The following is a 16,896-nucleotide window of genomic DNA, read 5'->3' as shown; positions in this document are numbered from 1 at the left end:
TGCTACTACAAAGACACTGTTTCTTTAATTGACATTAAAGACCCCATAACGCAGTGGAAGGCAACGCAATTTCCTCAGGGGCCACAATTTAAACACGGAAAAATAAGAGGGAAAATTGTAAGTCATAATATCAGGGTAATTCTGATTCTACTTAATTGTTTTAATCTCACACAAAATAACTTTCAATGTATTTTTAATATCCACTTTAACCTCTTTGCAGGAAAGTTAATAGTCAATGAAAACGACAAAAATCACCAAACAAAAACCATAAAGTCATATTTATAGACTAGAAATGAATAATGGGAATACATACAAAATAAAATGGTTAGTTTCTACATGGTCTTTGATCTCATGAGGGCAACATAATACGAATTCCAAACTGAATAGTACACTTGCTAGCTTAGCTATCTACCAGAACACGTTGTATCTTTGTTCATTTTGAAGATTAGAATACAAATCATGCAAGTCTCCAACTATTTATTTTTTTATGTGAAATTTAGTACATTGATATACACAGGAAAATATGGAATGTTTTATCCATAGTGAAATTTATTCTTCGCTAATGGTAAAATAGATTTACCAGGATTTAGGATTAATGGAAGTTAATTAATGTGAATATTTTCCAGAATGACATGTGGTAAATTACTTCTTAAAAAGTGATTATTTACCATCATTTAATTGAGTTTAAATTGCATTGATATTGAAGTTTGACTCATGAATGCTTCACCTCTCATTTAATGTGATGGGGAACAGTACTCGCGAATAAATGGGCCCCTCATGAAAGTAGTCATTGAATCCCCTGTCGTGAAATGTCGCTTTTTTAAATCATACACATAGCTAGAGTTTCAGGCTCCGTTGAGCATGTGTGCAGCGAGATACACCTGTCAAAACTGTTTAACTCTGTGTGGGGGCCCTCGGGCCTTTACAGCAACTGTCTCCAGTCCCCACAACAACATTGATCTATCAAGGCCGGGGGGAAATAGAAGCATCTTTTAAGAGAGAGAGCTTCCATTCAGGGGTTGACCTTCATGCATGTGACTTCAGCACCGGGGCCTTCTTGTTAAAAACACTCCTGGTGAAAGTTGAGAAAAAGAAACATAAGCATAATAACTTTTCTTATCAACGCAGACTCTGAACTGAACGATTTTACCCTCAGAGATAATATTAGACTGAAGAAGATTGTGAGCCAGAGGTTGATTCTCAAATTATAACGGTTTAAATTCATGTTTATAAATCCGTCCTACACGTATTTAGTTTGTGAATTTGTATTATGTATTGTTGTTATTGTGTTTTAATAATGTTTTTTTTTATTATTTAATTGTGTGTATTAACAAATAAATATTGTCGTTTAGATTTTTTTTAATATTTGTCTTGTTAAATACGGACATGTGGCAAGAATAAAGGTGAATCAATCAATAAATCAATAAATAAATCGATTATTGAGATACATTTCCAACCAGTAGAAGGCTGGAAAAAAAAACGTTGGTACAACCTGTTGGTCGCGACTGCAAACTACGCTGCAAAAAAATAAGAAATAAGTGAAAGTTTGTTTTAGTTTCACTTCTGCCAGGTCGACACATGGCTCGAGTGAGTCGTAGGAAGAAAAGAAAAAGTGAAAAAATAAAAATAATAAAAAAGGGGGAAAAGTGAGGGTCCCGCGAACGCACCACGACCTACTTGTTATCACCTAAACGACAGACGTACCTGTATTGAAGCGATATCCACCGGTTTAAGTCATTTCCTGATATTAGAAATACGTGTTTGTTTTTTAAAGAAAAAACAAAAACAAATATCCTTTCTGGTGGAAACTCTTGCAATAGTCCGTCCTCTTGGTTCAACTTCAGTCAACAGCTGATCGGACACACGGGGCTGAAACGACGACGGTTGTTGTTTTTTTTTGTTTGTTTTGTTTTTTTTCTTCTTTTCCTCTCTTGCCAGCGGAAGGAGACGCGTCCTCACGAGTGTTAAAATCCGCGACAGAGCTTTACGGTGAGACGATATCCTGCCGCTGCGCCATTCGCTAAAGTTATATAATACGACCGCGGTGCCCTCGCGCTCTCGTCTGCGCACTCAGGCAGGGCAGGGCGGACTGTTAGCTCGCAGGCATCAAGCGCACACAAGCAAACCGTAGCGCTTCCGGTTTAACCTTTCAGAACAAAAGAATCAACCCAAACAATGTAGTTATCACGAGTCGAAACAACACCCCGAACACGTACAACGCCACCCTACACTATTTCACGCCAAAATAAACGACTCACGCTTCGATATCCTCACTCAACTATCATTTAAATCGACCGATTAATCGAAGGGTCGTGTCACTTCCGTTATGGAGTCCAGCTTGACGCGTCTGTCAGTTTGACACTTGCCGGTGAACGCCCCCTTTTCCCCCGTTCAACCGCTGCTGAGGAATCTGTCAAAACGTGTTGTTGTCCACTTTAAGGTGAATTGTTTGAGGATGACCCTCCACCCCCCCAAAAAAATTGATGTGGCTCAATGTTTGTTTGCTTTTTTCCGCGTTAACACTTCTGCAAGGGAAGTTAAGTTGTGCAACAGTTTGTGAAAGGTTTCCGCCTTTTCTTTTTTTTTTTTTCTAAGAGCGTTGAAATCTGATTAAATATAGCTCTGATATGGCCCCTGATGCAACTGTGGCTTTTAAAGAGATACAAGCCCACCGTGGAACTAATGGAAAAAATCAACGTCGTGTCTTCCATGACACAAAAAAAACAAACTTTGCAGATTTAAGCTGTTTTAGGACACCAATAAAGTGGAGAAATCAGTTTCAAATTTGTCTCTAGTTGCCTGACAGTGGTTGTTTTTGTCAGTCCGGGAAAAGGTCGATTGTGATTTATTCATATATTTATAATTCAGGTTGTTTCTTAGTACCCTATGTTGGGAAATAATAAAAAAAAAACTCAAAAGAGATTGTGCCTCCCATAAAGGCCCGGGTGAGATTATGTCACAATAAAGGGGGTTTTCCTAACTTTCTTACATCGAGGAATGTTTTTTTTAAAAGGAGGATTATATTCAATATCGCAACAAAAGCAGCAGAATAAGGTGCCTTGGTGCTTGGTTCTGTTTTTCTATTGCTTATTTTGTGTGTTATCTTACTAGTATTTATTCTTTTGTTCTGTACTGACACCACAAACATGTCGTGTTTACAACACTGGCAATAAAAGTTTCTGATTCCGTGTATCTAAATACATAAATAAGCAACAAAAAATAGAACGACAAGCCATAATGTATTTTTCAAGCCACATTTTTAAAGCTTGTCGTTCTATTTTTTGTTGCTTATTTATGTATTTAGATACACAGAATCAGAAACTTGTATTGACAGTGTTGTCAACACGACATGTTTGTGGTGTCAATACAGAACAAAAGAATAAATACTAGTAAGATATGTGCTTGAAAAATACATCTCAACATCAGCAGGAAACCCTCAGCTGGTTCCCTGCAACCAAATGGTCCAATATATATAGCTCATGATTTACTCATTTTTTGCGAGTGTACATGTATATCTTTGCAGTAAACTCTCCTGAAATAAAAAGCCATGACAAGTCAAAAGGCACAGTTTATGTTAAACTTATACTTCAAGTCGTAGATTGAGTTTCTTCTTCGGGGGGGCAATCGTGAGGTGAAGTACACATTTATTTACATATATAACAAACAAAAACAAAGCCCGGAGGGTTGGAACAAGTCAAATCAAACATTTGAAGAGAGCCGGTGACTCAGAGAAGCTTCATCAATCACATAAAAAAAAAAACGACTTGTTATACAATAATTAGTTTCGCTCTCGGTTTTAAAAAAACGAGTCTTCGAATCCTTGTAAAGTTTTGATTTATCATATTTGATGTTGTGCAGTTTTAACCAGTTTTAACAGGCAGACTACTATATATGTAACCCTCTTGGATCCAGATAAAACTACAGAACATAAATGTTTTCATCTAAATGTGTAAATAATGATATCACAAACACAATGTCATCTACAACTTAAGGATGGAGCAGACAGAACCGACATGAAGGAGGGCAGAGCATCCATGGCAGAGGGTAAGGAGAAAAAGACGGGAGGTGGAGGGAGGAGAGGAGCGAGTGGGGGGTGCAGGTGTGGCCTTACATGAGACACATTCGATTAGAAGTGGGCGAGAGTTTCCTGCGCATGCAGATGCTTCATTTAGGAGGAGCAAGGCAGCAGAGGGCCGGGAGCTCCCCAGGGCCGCAGAAAACCACACTGTTCTCAAAACATTACAAGGAACACGGTGAGAGCTGGAGTGGGTAACAACGCTGATACTATGAGCCATGAAAAAAAGTGGAGCATGTGGGGCTCCATGTCCTTGTATGAAATGGTACACTGTAAATAGAGCAGGCTGGTGGTACACATACTTGTGTTGCATATTAATAAACCGTGGCGGCGACGAGAGGGTATAAAACATGTCATCGATGACGGAACTAAACCGGTGACACCATGTTGGAACTATGTGTAAATATTTAGTATAACCTTTACTTAACATTATTGATTCCTTTACTCTTCCCTCATTTGGGAAAAAGTAAGTTCAAGCAGAAAGTTCACAAAAAAAGAGAAAATAATATAAAATAAAGAGGAAGATATTAACAACACACATGACCACAAAGTATGTTGTATTCTAAAGCAAAATTAGAAGAAAAAAAACATTCACAACAAAAGGTTGAGGTTTGTGTGATAAAGAAAAAATATTATATAATAAAAATTAAATAAAAATATATGATAATAATCTGGATAAATGTGTTGTACTGTGAAGCTTCATGAAACAGTGTCATGTTGTTTAGAGGTCAGTAGGTGGCGCCATCAGTTTAAAAATGATGAGATGTTTCATTAGAACAGTTGTTCAAAACAAAGGAAATGTCTGATCTTATTTTGAAACTTGTTTAATTTGTCCTTTCCGAGTTCCACGGCGCCTGTTGCTCTGACAGCAGCTGCAGCTCGTCACGCCATCTAGTGGGCTCTGAAAATAATGACACCGCCTGTGAAGCTTCATCAGACCATCACTTGCAGAAAGTGGGTTTTGTAAACATTTTTATTTGAGATATTCTCATTTGTTGAAAATGTAAACAGAAAAAAAGAAGGAAGGGCTTATTAAATAAATATATATATATATATATAATATATATAAATATATATATATATATATATAAATAAATCCATCCATGATTTTCCTTTTTTTAATCGAAGGAAATTAAAAAACAGAACATTATTCTTGCTCAATTGAAGTGCTAGTCATTCTGAAAATAAATGAAGTACAGTCCAAGTTCTGTAAAACCTAAAGGATACCTAATACCTCAATTTGGAGCGGATTTGGGACAAAAAAACGATTAGATTAAATAAATATGGCAAGTGGAAATGACACCGTTGTCGTAAAACAAGGATATGGAAGTTCAAATGGTAAATAATCACTAGCCGTGCAACTTGTTTGCAAACCCACACCTCCTCGAATGACAGTCCAATGAATTGTATCCCGAATGCATGAGGGAGTAAGTCTATATCCAGGTCACGGCTGGGGTCAAACAAATACATTAAATGCTTGAGCTGAGGCTGCGGGGGCGCCGACTGACTTCACAATTACATCAGCACGGTTCTGTGCCGACTGCAGACATAAAGGGCCATCTAGCTGGAAGCCTTGTTTCCAGAGTGGGCCTTATCTAACCCAGAAATCTCGGGAAGGGAAGACAAAAAAACGTCTTTCTGTAGAGGAAGTAGGGAAAGGAAGGAAGGACTTTTGAAGTGAGGCAGGTCGTGCGCGATTTTTTTTTTTTGAGACAAAGGCGGCGGTGATGAAAAGGCACAAGAAACTTTCAGAAGCCAAGGCGATAAAAATAGTGGCCTATATAACAAGCGATATCATAACGGCATTCCTGAAACACAATCGCCTCAATAGATATCCCAGCCTCGTCGTCATCGAAAACTTCCCAAGTAAGAGCTTCCTGGTTTCAGCTTGACCTTCGCTGCAACCACAACTTTCTTGTTCGACATTCATGCCAGAGTTGTGAAAGTGCGAAGCATGGAGAGTGGAGCGTCCAAGTGTTTCACTGCAGCTGCTGTGAGACAGGAAGTCTGCAATAATTCATGGTCCAGAATGACATTCTGCAAATCTCCCTTATAGACGTCCACTTGTATCATTATGTAAGAGCAGATGTGTCACGTACACATCTTGCCGTTGAAAAAAAAACCAACGGAGGACTATGACCTCTATGGAAAGACATTAAAAGAGCAATGATTCTGTAGGTTGTTAAATAATGACTTTAATAGATAACAAATCTAACTACCAATTACAAACAACAAATCACATTCAATCATGTTTACGCATTAAATGGATGGTGTGTAAAATTGCAAGACAACATACATAATGAGTTTTATATGGTTCTGCTTTGGCTCTATCTAAATACTTGGCTTAGTAATAAATAATAATAATTTATTCAACATGGTATAAATTCCATTACAATTGTGAACCTGTTTTTGATTTGACAATTATGGAACCCTAACAATCACAAAATGGAACCAAAATCCATAAAATTACTTCACACATATGGTTTGAATGTCATCGTAATTGGACAATTTCTAATTTTTATTTACTTTTTTACCGTCATTCTACTACCTTTTTCTTGACCTGATCAAGTTGCCTTCCCACCTAAAACCTTCAATGACGGCTCAGTATTGTACATGCTAATTTTCAAATATTTGGGAAGGTTTGGGAGTCTGTAAAATTTTAATATCAGGTGGACCCACACATACACAGACAATATTGTATGTATTGTTTATTGTGTGTGATATTTTATATATATTATTCACATTGGTTTATGAATGAACATGTTATTAAAATAGAGACATTTTAACAAATACATTTTTTTAAATAGGAAATTTGACTTGTCCATGCAATAAATATTTTAACAACACTATTGAATTATGCATTACAGTATAGAATTCACAGCACTTTTATTTATAGTTTTCGTCTTCTAATAGAACTGCCACAAATAGCATCTTATTCTGACCCTTCTGTCCTCCACATCAGTAAACTGGCAAACAATTTGGATAAATACGACAGAGAATATTTTTTAAATTATCGACCTCTATTGAAAAAAAAACACTGAGAGGCAAAATCTGTTTGGCATCATGAGCACAAAGAGCAGGACCGCGCTGACCTTTGGATTCAATAGCTGACCGAGCAATCTGATCTATTAGCAGCTGAGGAGGGTTTAAGATATGGGTCGCACTAGCACCAATTATGCAGCTTAAACTGTGCAGATGGATGGATTTTTATGCTTTATTTATTTTAGTTGTATTTTAATTTAGTTTACAGTTATGAATAAAAACACAAGGTAGAAAGGTAGGTATTAGTTAGTTAGGAAGGTAGGTAGGTAGGTAGTAGGTAGGTAGGTAGGTAGGTTCCAAACTAGTTTGTTAGCTAGTCAGATAGGTTGGTAGGTAGGTATTAGTTAGTTTGTTAGTTAGTCAGGTAGTTTGGTAGGTAGGTATTAGTTAGTTAGTTAGGTAGGTAGGTAGGTAGGTAGGTAGGTAGGTAGGTAGGTAGGTAGGTAGGTAGGTAGGTAGGTAGGTAGGTAGGTAGGTAGGTAGGTAGGTAGGTACTATTTAGTTTGTTAGTTAGTCAGGTTGGTAGGTAGGTATAAGTTAGTTAGTTATTAAGTTAGTTAGGTAGGTAGGTAGGTAGGTAGGTACTATTTAGTTTGTTAGTTAGTCAGGTAGGTAGCTAGTCAGGTAGGTAGGTAGGTAGGTACTATTTAGTTTTTTAGTTAGTCTGGTAGGTTGGTAGGTAGGTATTAGTTAGTTAGTTAGTTAGGTAGGTAGGTAGGTAGGTAGGTAGGTAGGTAGGTAGGTAGGTAGGTAGGTAGGTAGGTAGGTAGGTAGGTACTATTTAGTTTGTTAGTTAGTCAGGTAGTTAGCTAGTCAGGTAGGTACTATTTAGTTTTTTAGTTAGTCAGGTAGGTTGGTAGGTAGGTATTAGTTAGTTAGTTAGTTAGGTAGGTAGATAGGTAGGTAGGTAGGTAGGTAGGTAGGTAGGTAGGTAGGTAGGTAGGTAGGTAGGTAGGTAGGTAGGTAGGTAGGTAGGTAGGTAGGTAGGTAGGTAGGTAGGTAGGTAGGTACTATTTAGTTTGTTAGTTAGTCAGGTAGTTAGCTAGTCAGGTAGGTAGGTAGGTGCTATTTAGTTTGTTAGTTATTCAGGTAGGTTGGTAGGTAGGTATTAGTTATTTAGTTAGTTAGGTAGGTAGGTAGGTAGGTACTATTTAGTTTGTTAGTTAGTCAGGTAGGTAGGTAGGTAGGTAGGTAGGTAGGTAGGTAGGTAGGTAGGCACTATTTAGTTTGTTAGTTGGGTAGGTGGGTTTCTGCCGCCATACTTTAGGTCCGAGGTATGTTGCAAGTAATAGTGCTTTTCCATGACTTCACGTGAATTTCAATTGCGTAGTTTGGTGTGAACTGATCTTTAGGAGAGCAGGAGGTTTAATTTTCATGACACTTTTTATGTTGCTAGTGATGCTAACAGTAGTGATATTAGCAGAAATGTGAATAAAATGTAAAATATTGTTGAAAACCTTCCTTCAATTGTGTAATTGTTGATGATGATTATTAAGTATTTCTGTCACTATTCTCCTTTTCAGATTTGTACCATATACCCTTGTATCGCAAACCGACCACACCAAACAACTGAACAAACACAACGAAGATACATAAATCTCTGGATGGTACAACTGGTTTTCAAGCTGAAATTAAAAATTAAAAATCCTCTCTTGGAGGAGGCTGTGTGCAGTTTCAGTCAAATATATGCATGAGAAGGTTAAACTGACAATCCCTACAAAGTGTTGTCCTAACAAAGGGTCGACTGGCTTTGGCAAACATTTATTTTCATTATTATGTTTATTTAACATTAGCTTTTAGTTCAGTGTAGATAATTAATCAAATGAAATGACTGCCCTTTAACTTCTGCCTCAATAAATGAGTGTATTTGTTCTATACATAAGATGCACGACAGCTCGTCATTATCTTCTTATATAAACTACTATTTCTAAGTTAGATTAGTGAGCCTTCTTAGAAATGTTGTTTTCCTTAATTTAATACACAAATTCAATTTTTATGACGAATAAAATTGCTGTCATTTCAATTATATTTAAACGTTTGAATACTTAAGCATATTTGATCGTTGTTAGCATTAGCAAATGTTAGCAATTAAGCATCAGTTAAGGGCTTCATTAATAATTGAACTTAATAAACATATTTAGTCCGTTGTTTTGGTTTCCATTAGATGTATTCTGTATAGTTATACTCAAATACAGCGTTAGAAATTCCATAAAGTACAGCAAGTAAAGCTCTATTTATAGGCTTTTTATTTAACATTGGTTGCATTACTGTAATGATATTACCGCACTTTTAATTTTAAATGAGCTAATTATTGTCAGTAGCAGTTCAGTATTAGCAATGACATCATTCAGTAACTGCTTTACAAACTTTTCATGATTTTCTACACAATGGCGGTTTTTATTTTCATGACATAAATTAGCAATTTAGTGTTAGCATTTCAATTACATTACCATTGTAATCTCTCCAATTAGAAATTCAAGTGGAAAATAAAGATGTTTCTGTGCATTTTGGCTTCTTTGTAACACTTCAATTTCATTTTATTCATTTATAATCAATCACACCATTTTTAAATAAAAAAGTCTTGCAAATGGAGGACATCTGCAGCTTTCCTTCTAAAAAAAAGAAGGGATTTTCCGGATTTGAATGATAGTTTACATCTTTAACAATATAAAAACTGCTAAGAAGGATGAATTAGAATCCAGACCACAACCTCATAAAGTATACAAATAAAGTCATAATAAAGCATTATTGTACGCATAAAAAAAACTAGCCAGCCTAGAAAGATAACTTTGAAGACGTAGGTTCTTCGTCTGCTAACAGGTCAATAGAACCTGCAGATGAAACGTGCAGATATATCACTGAAACAAGACCATGTGAATTTTAGATTGAAATAGTTGCATCATTTTTATTTTCCACTTCGTTGAGTGAGTCATCAAAGTGGGGGCTTGACTAAAAGTGCGGGTGAAGACACCAATAAAGGCGCTTGTGCACACACCCAATGGGGGGAAAAAAAAGACCGTATGCTATAATGATGTGACATCTGAGTCACAAAGTGGTAAAAAGCGAACCCAGATTAAATTTCCATCAGCCGTCCAATTGCTTCGCTTCCGCGTTCGAATGCATTCATTTGAACTCTCATGATTGTTTTGTTCTTGTTCAGTTTGTTTACGAAACAAATACCTGGAAAAGAAAATTTCTGTTCTTACATCACACCAGCGACAGGGTTCTGCTGTCCATGTTCTGTTCTTTATATACACATATATTTATCCCCATGAGGTATAAAATATGTAAACATAATTATACTTAGTACCTGCTCCGCTTTCCTACTTGATCACAACATGCGGTTAGCATCTAGCATTTGATATATATATACTACTGATGGTCTGATGAAGCGTCATGAAGCAGTGTCATTATTCTCAAAGCCCACTAGATGGCGGTCTCTACACTATTTTCCTTCGTTTTGAACAACTGTTCTAATGAAACATCACATAATTTTAAAACTGATGGCGCCCCCTACTGACCTCTAAACAACATGACACTGTTTCATGAAGCTTCACCAGCCCATCACTATTATAAAGGGAGAATAAAGGGATACCTTATCTTATCATGTGTTAATAAGAAAGTGTGTTTTCATTCATATCTGTTAAACGAAATCTTAAAGAATATTATAAGATATTTATATAGTTAATAAAAAAAGAGTCAATCTATCTATTACAAGCAAGTAAGTATTTCTAAGGCGCCTTTCACAAACCAGCATAAAAGACTAGATATTTTTTAATAAAGAAATATCAAAATCTAAACATTTTGTTATATTAAAACATATGAGGAAAATGAAAGGTCCCTTATTTCCTAAAGGAACTTACCTTGGATGGATGGAATGGATGGATGGATGGATGGATGGATGGATGGATGGATGGATGGATGGATGGATGGATGGATGGATGGATGGATGGATGGATGGATGGATGGATGGTTGGATGGATGGATGGATGGATGGATGGATGGATGGATGGATGGATGGATGGAATGGAATGGATGGATGGATGGATGGATGGATGGATGGATGGATGGATGGATGGATGGATGGATGGATGGATGGATGGATGGATGGATGGATGGATGGATGGATGGATGGATGGATGGATGGATGGATGGATGGATGGATGGATGGATGGATGGATGGATGGAACTCATCTAGTTGATGGAGGATGTAACAGCCCACTAGATGGCACTCTCTCCTGTGCTTTAAACAGCTATTCCGTGGGAGCCTCACGTCATCGTTAAACCGAGGGCGCCACCTACTGACCTCTCGAAACAGGACAAAGCTTCATGAATCTTCATTAATCTGTCACTAGGAATGAAGTGCCACCACCACCATCAAAAGTCCAGAAACCAGGGGAAATACTGAGCTTGTCCAATGTCAACCATCCTCAGGGTGTCCTGGGTCTTCCCCATGACTTCCTCCCAGTTCGCTAGAACTCCTTACTAAGGAGTATCGTGGTTTGCTAGTCTACTTCTAGTCTTTCCTGGATGGATTCTTTCTCAAGTATACAGGTTTGTACCATGTGATTATAAAATACTTTTAAAAAAAGTATTAAAATAGTTTATTAACAAGTGTATTTTATTTTAGCGACATGCAGGACCGACTTCAAGTCTCAAGGCCTACTTGACCAGAACTATGAGTACACAGTGAGAAAGAATATATTTTTAATAGAATTGAAAGCCGAAGATTTGTGGTGAGAACGATCGTTACCTCGACTTGACTGAAGAAGACTCCGTCGTAGTTGATTCTCACCCGCATTATTGTTCTTGGACGACAGCTAGAGCTGCAAACTAGACCGAATGTTGAACTCCCCTTCTCACCCCTTTTTACTCCCCGTTCCCCCTTTACCCCCCGCCAGGTTCTAAAGCTCTAAAACTTTCCGTGTCATAAAGAAACACGACTTTACAGTGAGGGATCATATTGTGTGCGTCGAGAACGCCTTAATAAATAACAAATAAAAAAACAATTTGTGTCGTAATAAAGTTTCCTTTTCTTTGTGGGTCCATCTGTGGACTTGTGTGGATCTGTGTTGGGATGAAAAAAACATTTTAAAATTGTTCTTTTTTTCCCTTTCAATGTTCCATTTATCTAATGGCTGCGACAGAAGTTACAATCTCCTCGGTGAATCATTCACTGTCTTTTATGAATGAACCGGTCACGTGACTAACTTTGCTCTTTCATGATGCAATTGCTGTGAAAGTAATTTCTCTGTGCTTTTGCCATTTTAGTACAAATGAATCCTATGATCTTTACCATCATATATCTATATCCATCCATCCATCCATCCACCTGGATCTGAATCTGGTATCATGATACCGGGGCAACAATATGATTTATTAGATAGATTTGTACATCTATATATATACTGTGTGGATACAGTTAGACTACAAACAGAAATTAAAATATAATACTTGTATTTGAGCCTGACAAATGTTGTTAAACGGGCAACTAATATAACTACCTATAACTAACTAACGCTTTGTTTTATAAAACGAGTCCCTTTGAAGTCTGACGCTGTGTCTTAAATCGCATACTAGCATACTAAAAGTTAGTATTTTTAGTGCGTTAGTGTGTCTCAATTCTTAGTATGCGAAATTTAGTGCGCCATGCACACTAAATTGGCGTACTAACACGCCCACAAAACTGAGCATGGTTCGATGGACACTAACCACCCTAAACAGCCGCCATCTTAATGACGTTTAAAACGGAAGTTACATCATATATATATGCATATATATTCATATACTTACAGGTGCATTTTCAGCAGCAGTAGGAGGATAAACACGTCTTTGCTGCTGATGCCAGCTTAAATATCTCGCAAATATTTAGATTCTCATATTATTTCTTTTTCCAAAGTTGCAAAACGTGCTGCCAGCAGGTGGCGATAGCGTTCAAACAGCTGGTTGAAACATCGTTAAATAGAAGTAGAAGAAGAAGCTGTCATGTGATTTCCGGTTAGTGTGTAGCAGCAGTGTTTGATTTGAGACATACTATCTGTGGAGAATTTGCGTACTAGTTAGTACGTACACTAAACTAATGCATACTAACTCCTAGCATACTAAGAGTAGTATGCGATTTGAGACACAGCATGAGACTTGCTGCATTATTGTTGTGAGGTGACACATGTCGATGCTTGATCAATCACAGAAGAGTGGGCGCGGTTATAGTAATCAATCTACAGGGGGAGAAAAAAGTGGGCGGAGCTTAAGATCATTTTCTAATGTAAATATTTCAAGGAAAAGAGAGTTTTGTACAAACAGACACATACTGATGATACAATAAAGGTCCAAGATCAATTTAAGAGACACTTAAATCAACACATTAGTCGACCTTAAATTACTTCACTGCTCCGTATATAATCACGTGTAAAGTCATTCCAGAGAAACCCATTGGTCTCGCTGCCGTAAGATGTCCTCTCGCCGTCACGTCTCGCTTCGTGCTTTTCGTCCAACCGCTGCAGCGACGTTATGAAACCGCCCAAAAAACAAGGATTTTTGATTACGCGGCTAATTTGCGGCGCTAATAGGAGGCTTGTTTACCTAGCGGGAGCAATTAAATGTGTCAATTAGTGTCAATTAGAGCAGCAGCGTTTTAAATGTGCCATTAAGATGCAGCCGGGGAGAATGTTCCAGGGCTTTCTCCAGGTTGGACACGGATGTAATGAGCTCTGGCTCGCACAAGGAATAAAAGCCTTTTTTTTTAATGTTTAGCGAGGAGATGGTGTACCTTCGTCCAAACACGGCATGTTTAGAGTGCAAACACGGGGAGAGTCAATATATGTTAGTTGCTGACTAACAAGGACAAGGGGAAATTGACAAATGAACATGACTTTCGTGTAATATCTCCGGGTCAAATCTGATGTGGGAGATTGGCACTAGGTCCAGATCGGGCGGCGGACTCCTCCACGATAAATGCTTATCTTTTTACTCTGTCAATCATTCAATTACTCGCTTCTTATTTAAGGTTCTCAACTTTAACTTGTTCTAGTCAAGACCGGTTGATCGAGCTCGGTAGATTTGGTGCTTGTATGATTTATATTTTGCTGTTTAATGTTTTGCATTTGAGTTCTTTCACTGTGAATTTGGACTATTTATGTCTAATAGATATTTATAAAATCTCGTCCAACTTAACTTTATAATTCAATTTATAGTAAAAGTAATATACAGTATATTTAATGTGATTTATTCTTAAACCTTAACCATACTCGTATGAAATTCTGTAAAAAGTAAAATAATTTAAAAAAAGTAAAAAAGAATAATTATTTATTAAACCAACTAAAGTAATTTATCTCGAAAATATATACAATATGAAAAATAATAATAATAATATAATATAATAAGATTCTGACACATCCATATAAAAAGCGGATACTATTGTCTCTGATATTTTGGTCGTTAACACAGGAAATCATTTATAAATTCTTATAATCAATCATTAATAAAGTCAAGATAATCTAAATGTGACTTCATCGTTGATGAATATAAGAAAACATTAGAATATTTGCTTTTGTCATCAGACACAGAAAATAAGTTTTGTCGTCTCTGACGGATGTTTGACTTTCTTTTCTTTTTCCATCCATGCCTGTTCATCCCGCACAAACTCAAACTAGAAGTTGTTTCTTGAAGAGAAACTGGTTAAGCTAGTCTTGACTAGTGAGCTGTTCATCTCGGAGGAGGGCCCGGGGCAAACCCAGAGGCAAGACGTCTGACACGGAACTCCTAGAGAGTTCTGGACAGTGGGAAGTCGAGACCCCTGCCAGGGACTTAAAAACTATTAGTTATCAGGATTACCATCTGGATCCACAGCCCCTTTGAAGGATCCACTTGTTGTGACGTTGAGTGCGTTCTCATGCTAGTTTATTTATGTACAAATATTCATTTGAACTAACTGATTAAATACACTTTTCTTTATAGCGTTTTGTATTAAAAATGAAATTATAGCTAATTAATTAGCATTACTATTTTGCTTATTTAATCTCCTTTGTCTGTATTCACGTTGTATTTTTTACTTTCTAGAAAAATGAATAGAACAGTTTCTTATGAATTCTGATAGACAGTTGAAGGTCGTAACCTTTGTTTTTACACGATTATCCTCTTTCTTATATCTTTGTTTTTCGTTACTTCTTTTGTACTTTAAAATTCATTCACTTTATTCTGTTCCCCTAATCCAGTCATTTTGTTATTGTTTACTCTATCGTTTGTATCTATGATTCTTATCTTCCTTTACCTCCATCCCTATTTTCTTTCTGAGTCAAAGCTCAGCAAAATGTTGTTTTTGTATTCTTGACTTCCTGATGTCTGTTTGTGTTTGTTGGTGTTTAAACTTGTCAATCATTGGCAGCTAAAACTCTAACCTTTGGGGATTTGAATTATAACGGAAATATTTGTTTTGTTAAACAAACACACAAATACAGATCTACTAAAAAAATATTATTTTATTTTCATTTTAACGATCATGACCACGTCAAAAATAATGGTCCCATTAATTTTAATTTGTATTATTATAATGCTCCTTCCACTTTAACATTTTTTAGTTTGTTTTCTAAAGTTTAACAAATGACTTTATTAGATTTAATCAAAAATAGTTTATCAACTCAAACAAGGGAAATCATCGTCAAATAATTTGAACTGAACATTATTATTTATTTATTCTAAAGCATCATTGAGTGACTGGTTTTAACATTATGACCAGTTTTAATCCGTCCTGCAAATATTAGTAAGGATAATATTAGGAAAATGATGTGTTTTTCACATGTATTCCCTTCTGTCAGGTTGTTGATGCAGCTCAGCAGCTCCAGATGACCAGAGATTATCTCCAAACTACATAATAGTGGCGAGGATTAGCGTCCAGATGCTGCACACGAGTCTGTCTGCTCGACTCCCATGAGCCTGATGGACGCACTGAGATTACGTTGTTGTCAATGAGAGGATCTGCTGATTCATGCGCCGAACAAGATCATCTGAACGAGAACCCATGAAGAAAGATTGAAGAGTCCAGATGTTGAGACTTATTTCATCAGAGCATGAAGCGATGACACCAGTGAGAGGAAACGAAACAGTGGAAAAGTGCACGAACGGCGCCATCTTGTGGTAGAAAGGCTGTATTGAATATCAGATTTGAATTAAAAAATGCAACTGTAATGGATGGATGGATGGATAGACGAATAGATAGATAAAATAGATAGATAGATAGATAGATAGATAGATAGATAGATAGATAGATAGATAGATAGATAGATAGATAGATAAGATGGATGGATGGATGGATGGATGGATGGATGGATGGATGGATGGATGGATGGATGGATGGATGGATGGATGGATGGATAAGATAGATAGATAGATAGATAGATAGATAGATAGATAGATAGATAGATAGATAGATGGATAGATAGATAAGTTGCTTATCTCAATAATATTTTTGAATGTGTTTTGTTTTATCTTGTTTTACTACTGTGCTGTTTTAATGTATTGTGTCATTTTTTTACTGAAGTTTTTGGCTTTTATGTAAAACACTGTCACTACAGTTTGAAAAGTGCTATATAAATACAATTATTATAAAGTATTATTTCAATGAATGTACTCACACTTACTAAATACAACTAGTTAATTATTTTCCTTCAAATATCAAGTATCTTTTCAATATATTCAGAAATTATAATTGTTGTACCATTATTGGGTTTTCTTCTGTATAACTATCTAAAAAAGGAAAATTAAATCACATTATCTTTTAATTT

The 16,896-nt window shown here is 36.5% G+C and overlaps 1 protein-coding gene across 2 annotated transcripts in view; it reads right to left on the bottom strand.

The window, feature by feature from the left end:
- The window catches only part of LOC148066381 (glucocorticoid receptor-like), a 57,374-nt gene extending 55,313 nt beyond the window's left edge, over window positions 1–2,061 (bottom strand). For both annotated transcript variants that reach the window (XM_087806922.1, XM_087806923.1), the window contains exon 1: window positions 1,705–2,061. The gene's annotated coding sequence lies outside the window, so the exon portion shown is untranslated. The remainder of the gene's footprint in view (window positions 1–1,704) is intronic.
- Between the last annotated feature and the right edge of the window lie 14,835 nt (window positions 2,062–16,896).

The sequence above is a fragment of the Callionymus lyra genome, chromosome 14, assembly GCF_982586985.1.
Source record: "Callionymus lyra chromosome 14, fCalLyr1.hap1.1, whole genome shotgun sequence".
NCBI lineage: Eukaryota > Metazoa > Chordata > Actinopteri > Syngnathiformes > Callionymidae > Callionymus > Callionymus lyra.
The sequence above is the reverse complement of the archived record's forward strand: the minus strand, read 5'-3'. Positions and strand labels throughout refer to the sequence as shown.